The sequence below is a fragment of the Adiantum capillus-veneris genome, chromosome 20, assembly GCF_014529385.1.
Source record: "Adiantum capillus-veneris isolate H3 chromosome 20, ASM1452938v2, whole genome shotgun sequence".
Taxonomy (NCBI): domain Eukaryota; kingdom Viridiplantae; phylum Streptophyta; class Polypodiopsida; order Polypodiales; family Pteridaceae; genus Adiantum; species Adiantum capillus-veneris.
This window is the reverse complement of record NC_140950.1, coordinates 79,974,925-79,982,742: the sequence shown is the minus strand read 5'-3', so window position 1 is coordinate 79,982,742 and position 7,818 is coordinate 79,974,925.

Here is a 7,818-nt window from a genome sequence, read left to right as displayed (position 1 = left end):
TGAGAACACGAAGAGTGACAAGATGATCAATGGTGCTATGGCATTGACGAAAACCCGCTTGTCCCTTTGCACGCTTGTCATTCTCTTCAGCCCAATCACTCAATTTCATCTCCATTATGCACCCAAACAACTTTGCCATAAGAGACCCAATCATTATAGTCCGGTAGTTGCTTACATTCTTTACATCCCCTCCTTTATGCAAAGGCTTAACCCAATTAGTACTCCAATCATAAGGAATACCATGTTGAAGTGCAAGGTTGAACATATCACACATCCACTCATGGGTAAAATCTCCCGTCCATTTGATCATCTCCGGCTTGATACCTTGAAGATCTCCCGCTTTGTGAGTGGCCAACTTTTCAAGACCACCGCATACATCCTCAATAGTAGAAAAAGACGGCATACATGGGAGTGAACCATAAAATGGCATTTTTTCAGTATTTGCTTGCTCATATAATTGCCTCCAATGTGTTTACATATCCACTAGACTCAAGTTACCAAAATTCTCAACCCGCTTGCCTCTCAAGTTTCTCCAAAATCTTCCACATGCATGTGCCTTTTCTTGGACTTGAAATTCTTGTTGCTTTACTTCCCATCTTCTTCTCTTCTTTTGAATCAATGCCTTGTATGTATGCAAATGACTTTGATAGTTGTCTTTGTCCATAGTTGCATCAAGATTTATCAAGGACTTTCGAGCATCTTGACATTCTTTATCAAACCACCTTTTGCGTGATCTATCTTTGTTGATACCATGGAGATGCTTTATGGCAAAGCATTCTTCCGCACAAGAACAAATAGCTTTCTTGAAAGCTTCCCATTTAGTTTCCAATGGTGCATCACATTGAAGCTTTGTCATCCATAATTTTTGCTCAACCATTTCAATGTACATTGGTGCCCGTTTGAAATCCATACATAGTGATAACTTCTCTTTCCTTTGGCTGAGATTATCATGCTTAGTTGCTTCTCCACATGAAAGGTCAATACATAAGGTGCGATGGTCGGATTCCGGGGTCCATTGACCAAACATAAAACTCTTTATGCGATACATGATGGCTTCAGAGAGTAGCATATAGTCAATCACACTATCCCCATTATGTCTCCTACATGTAAATCCATTGGTTCCACTCCACAAAGATACACCATTGGCAATGAGCATACCCGTGCTATTACACATGTGTAAAAGTAACTTTCCATAGTGATCCGGCTCTTTCTCATCCATTGAAGTACGATCATACAAGTGAACTTCATCCAACTCCCTTGAAATGTATGGCATATCAAATTGTTGAGTGTCATGTTGCAATGTTTTTGTGCGAGCATTCATATCCCCAAATACAATAACATCACCTTCACCTTTGAAATAAGCAATGTCCTCTTCCAATCAGAAAATAGTTGATCTCTATCCATGCAAGCATAAAAGGGAGAATCATGATGAGGAATGTAGCAGCCGGCTACAAAAATGGGTGCTCTTTTTGGTGTCATAATTTTCAGCCATACATAACGTTTGTACTTGTCATCTTTCACAATTGATACAAAATCTTCCAATCCTTTCTTAACCATACATGCTAACCCTCCTTGTCCTCTTCGTTGCTTGAGATTCTTTGACCACATCAATGAATGTACATTGTAATCCTCCAAGCCGTTAATCCTTTGTGTATCATGCTCCCAAGTTTCAACAAGAAGTACAACATCGTCTTTGCTTGTTAGTTCATCAATGCCAACCCCCGCATTCCATGGGTATCCATTACAATTCCAAAAGCATATTTTCAATTGTAACTCGGTCGTATGATGTAGTGCTGCTAGCACACACTTTGAAAGATGCACAAAAGATTATGGTTGTCCTTGAGAACTTTTGCTTGCATAGTGGGCTGATTGTAAATGAATCCAAAACAAAGGTTATGCTTGTGAAAACCAACCATAAGGAGAAGCCATGCATTGTGTACAACAACGAGACACTTGAAGTTGTTGAGAGCTTTAAGTACCTTGGCCTTGAGGTTCCATCCAATCACAAGTGGCATTAATGTGCTATACGTCGTTTGGAAGCGGGAAAGAGAGAGATTATGTAGAGAGTAGATAGATAATGTTGGGATTTCGGAAAAGACTAGGATGTAGAGAAAGGTGTGTATGGAGTAAAATATAGATAGAGTGGAGAGGTTATATTTATTAGATAGAGAGGTAGGATACATAGAGAGAAGAAATCAAGAGGGTGAGATTGGGTGTAGATAGAGGGAGTACAGGGAGAGTAGAGAGAAATATTATGGTGTAGATAGAGGGAGCATAGATAGAGAGAGATGTGGATAGACATAAGGGTGTATATCTGGGAGAGTAGAGAATGTCAATATATAGATAGAGATATTAGAGAGGGTGTAGGTAGGAAGAGAGAGGATACATAGAGTATAGAGATAGATAGAGTATGTAGAGAGAGTGTAGATATTTACCTATAGTAACCTTCCTCCCTATGTCCAAAGAATAGAGAGAGGGTGGACATAGAGATTAGGTACAGAGCAGATATAGGTTAGGATCTAGAATGTGTAAGAGTAGAAACAGAGAGTGTAGATAGAGAGATTTTGTGTAGATAGAGGGAGTATAAGGAGAATAGAGATAGATATTAGGATATAGAGAGGTATGGTTAGAGGTTAGGGTTTTGATCTAGGAGAGTAGAGAAGATTAGAATGTAGATAGAGAGAATTTAAAAGAGTGTGTCAATTGAGAGAGGTAGGATACACAAAGTGTAGAGATAGAGAGAGTACGTAGAGAGAGTGTAGGAATTCACCTCTGTTTATCTTTATCTCCATGTCTAGATGGTAGAGATTAGGTAGTCGAAAAATAAGGGTTACGAGTTAGTAAGAGATTCAGATGTGGATAGAGTAGATAGAGAGGGTCTATATAATAGGTAGAGAGGGAGGATATGTAGAGAGTAGAAATAGAGAAAGTGTAGATAGAGAGATTAGGTGAAGATGCACCCTCTCTATCTACCTCTCACTATGCCTTCTCAATCTACCTCTATCTCTACCTATCATTGATGCCATAATGACTAAAATCCGTGATTGTCTAGTATGCCCAATGGATGCAAGCACGCACAGAGAAAATATCCCAACAATGTCAGAAGGAGGAGTCAGTGTTGCTGAGACAGCTAACAGACAAGAAAACATATGAGGCGGTACTGATCAAGCAAGAAAGGCATAGGTAGATCATTAAGCTAAAAAAGGGTTGAGGAGAATTATCTAAGAAATTAGGTGTATTTAATAAAAGAGTACCAATATGTAATTATACTTTAGAGCAAAAAAGAGATAGAGAATTTTGAAGATTCCATGTATTTATCTCTCTTGCTTGCATGCATAGAAGTCATTGACTCTATCTCTCTCTCTCTCTCTCTCTCTCTCTCTCTCTCTCTCTCTCTCTCTCTCTCTCTATCTCTCTCTCTCTCTTTGTGTGTGTGTGTGTGTCTCAATTTCGGATCTTCAAAATATACTGGATGCATGGAAAGCATCTTTGTGTGTGTGTGTGTGTCTCAATTTCAGATATTCAAAATATATTGGATGCATTGACTCTATCTCTCTCTCTCTCTCTCTCTCTCTCTCCCTCTCTCTTTGTGTGTGTGTGTGTGTGTGTCTCAATTTCGGATATTCAAAATATATTGGATGCATGGAAAGCCAATCAACTTTCTATGCATGAAAGAAAATTCAGGAGGAAGTGATTTGTTGATGCATCAAATTAAACCTCTGTTGAAGCACAAAAATAGAATCGACTTGCCATGATGTTGAGGCTCCTTGTGATGCCCAAGCATGCTACCCCACATCAAAGCACAAAATTGGACACTCTTTGTGATTCATTCTCTAATCACATTGTAGCATATTAGGTGAGGGAATATTTCATTGGAAACTAACAAATTTTGTGCTACAAAGAAAACAATATGTGTTTTGTGTGTCATTTCTTGATTGCTCAGCATGTGGCAAGCATATTTCCATGGCTTGTTACTGCCTCATAGTATGGGCACTCTCAAGGTGGAGACCCTCAAAGTATCAAGGTTGATGAAGTAGAGAGAGAGAGAGAGAGAGAGAGAGAGAGAGAGAGAGAGAGAGCTACAACTTTTGTTTGTATCACCTTTTCAAATTCGGGGAGCATGTGATCTTTAAAAATTCAGCAAAACCGACTGTTTTTTCCACTGCACAAGGTCCTTGTGAGGTTCTTCTTTGGATGATTCTTTTGAATACCTCCAAGAGTGAGCTCCCCATGGTGCATGCATGCATGCATTCCACATACCCTTGACCTTATTTGGTAGGTCTATAATTGAAGATATTGTTGAGATCATGATATAAGTAAATAGTACAACTAAGAAAATCAAATATTAAGGGGTCTAAAAAAATATGTATATGTCAAATATAAATAATATAGGTGGACAAAATATAAAGGGGTCAAAATAAATCTCTCTCATTATAAGTCTACCATAAAAAGATGAATATTTTTGGTGGTCTAATTTATGAGAGTAATAGAGAATAGATGTAGGAAGGAAAAATGACAATATTGAAAAAATATACACATAAATAAACTAGTTTTTTTGGATTTTTATTGGGATAGAGTTACACCAAAAATAAGAGAAGCTTGCATGAAATTATTTTTATATGGAATAAAGAGTATGCAAAATGGTAAGAAAAAATATGGTAATGGTGAGTCAATGTACATAGCATAAATAACACTTCATAGGTAGAAATATTTAAATAAATACCAAAATAATTATGAAAAATACTTTTATTTAGGCCCTATATACAATGAAATATTTATACACAAATGGGCCATAATATACTTATAATTTTTATTTTTTTATTTTTTTTGGCTCAACTAGCCTAGTGACTAGCTAATTAAGGGTTTTTAAGAAAATATAGGGAAAGTCCCCTAACTCACACACGCCTATGTACAGTGAAATGGTAGGGATAACCAAAATGTTTGAGTGATTTGATAGGGTGAGGTAGCTTACTATGGAAATCCGAAAAATGGCTATCATTAGCCCCCCCCTTAGATAATGGTACATTCATGTACCATTTATCCAACTATACAACATGTAGATTGTGTAACGTCTGTCTTTGTCTGCTCTCATCTTTGAAGAACCTTTGTTGTATGATTAAAAAACTTTGTGTGATATGAAAGGTTCTCAGAGCCAATAGCAGGATGTAATGAAGTGACTGAGTAAACCTCCTCCATTGAGAAAGTTTCCATAAGACCCCCCAGGATCAAAGATCTTGAAATATCTTTCCCAAAGAGAGATGTATGGTATGGAATCACTTACTGATTTCGGTTGAAGAAACTTGTAGATTTTATTTTTGTCCATCATTGCATCTATCACTATGAATGTGATATAAAAGATTGGTTGCTCTTCCTCCTGTGTAAAGTTGATGTATCTGCTACGATCTTCAAGAGCTTGTATGAGAAAATTCCTGAACTCTAGCTCATAAAATTCATTCAACCTGGGTAGGCTCATCAAGTCAAAAATTCTATGACCTTCATGATTTAGGAAAGCTTGATCCATGCTTCCAGCTGCTATTGGATGGTATTGCAAATAGTTTACTACATAGGTAGATAACAGAGGAAGGTTTCTATTGCCTCCAACACATTGGAAGAGAATAGATTTTGGTACTGATTGATGAAATATCCACATGTAGCAACCAACAAGTTTTTCATCTATGATGAATACCAGAAGCATCACAATGTGCGACCTCCATACACCAAAGAACCAAATGAAGAAGGTTTGGAAACATCCGTTCATCACCAAGTATTCATGTCCTCTTCCACTTAAGAAGGTATGGTGTCCCCGATGAAAGGTATATGTGAAGAGAGGAGAAGTTGACCTTGAAGAGGTGAAACCCAATATGAAGATGATTGGGGCTTCAAAAGCTTGGATTTCCTTGCTAAGAGATTGTCCCATGAATGAAGAGCCACCCACTAAAACACCATTGGAGAGAATGATACCCTTCTGATAGTTTCCTTTTATGATTTTATCTTTTACTACTCTCCCATGTTCTTCATCCCCTTCTAAGCCCCCCCTTTGGCAAGGTTGTAACTCCTTACATTGTACCACCTCAAAGGTTGATGGATTACTGTTTGATTTTGTGAAAACTTTGGCGTCTTGCATGATAGGTTCCTCCATGCTTAATATACATGGGTCATACCAATGCTTTTCAACATCCTCAAACACTTCTTGAAGATTATCCTCACATGGATTCAACTCACACTCTTCTACTTTGTTTTGGAGTTGGCATTCCATGTACACAATCATATCTTTATGATCAATGTGGTCCATGATCTCCCCACCTATGATTTCATCTTCTTCTTCACTCTCTTCTTTTAGACAAGATACACTCTCAGAACATTCCATAAGATCAAGGTTACCTTCAAGGTCTTCATTCTCCATAGAGTAATGTTGCACAAAAGCTTCGTCTGCTCGGACTAGAAATTGATCCTCTGCCAAAAGGTTGGATGTATCCATTATTGAATCATCAATGCCATTTGAGATATCTTGTGTTGATTTTTGCATACTTGTGATAAAGGTAGAAGAAAGAGATTCCACATTTGAATCTTGGCCACACACTTTAGCACTTGAATAATCAGTTGGCATGTAAGTAACTTCTTCAACATGGCAAAGGAGATGACTCCTTGATAGAAACACTTTCATGGTGGTTGGTTCTTCCAGCATGATGGAAACCATTTTTGATGTCGAAGTACTTGTGAAACTTCCTTCGGGCTATAGTGACCGCTTCTTCAAAGGTAGAGGGTCCACTACAAGTAACCTTAGTCTTTAGGAAAGGAGACAAACCCGAAATAAATTGCTCCATTTTTACATAATCTGGAAATGTAGAACTAAACCCATATCCTCCCCATTGACGAGAAAAAATATCCTCATATTCATAGTAGTCTTCACCATGTTGTTGAAGTCTCCCTAATGAAGCCCATGCTTTCTCCGTTGTTGGAAATTTAGAGAATCTGGTCTTCAAAGCTTTGGAAATTTGGGTATACCCATCTTCAATAAGAGAAGACATACTCCAAAACCATTGCTGAGCGTTGCCTCTAAGGCATAGCAATAGAAAATCCCCTTTTTCAATGTCATCCCTTTTACCAATGATACGACAAACCATTCTAAAATCAGCAAGAAAATCATCAATATCTTCTTCTAGATTTCTGAAGAAGATTGGGATATCATCAAAGGTATAGCGTGTCATAGTCTCTCAATGCTAGAACCACACAAATATTAGTTCCAAACAATCATTTTCTCTCATGACATCAACTAAATACACAAAGTTTTGAAAGGTCTCATGAATTCTAGATTCTTATGTGAAAATGTTTTTTTTTCCTTTCTTATGTTATGCTAATCCAAACCATATTCTAGATCAATTTTTGTTGCATTGAAATCAAACTCAGTCATACAAGTTTTCATGATTCATATAATCTTCTTCATTATGCTAAATTCAAGCATTCATGCAATACAACAACAATAAGCACAAAGTCGGTCCTCAGTGGGGGCACCAATTTGAGGCGGTCCAGGGCGGGCAACAAGAAGAGCGGCTTCTAAACACCCTTCGAGGCTCCCGTGCTGCTCAATTGGGGCTGGGGCAGGCACAATCAGAGACAACAACAACCCACAGCCAGAAACCAAACAAGAAAAGGGGCACCACCTAGTTGTAGATGCGAACTAGGACGCACGTGATATCTCCTTGTACTCAAACGCACAAAGAGAGGGGAATGCAAGATAGCCACACACACCAAACACAAACATTTACCACGCTAGAGAGAGGTAAAGAGCACAAATCAACTTGAGCAACTCAGTCTTAG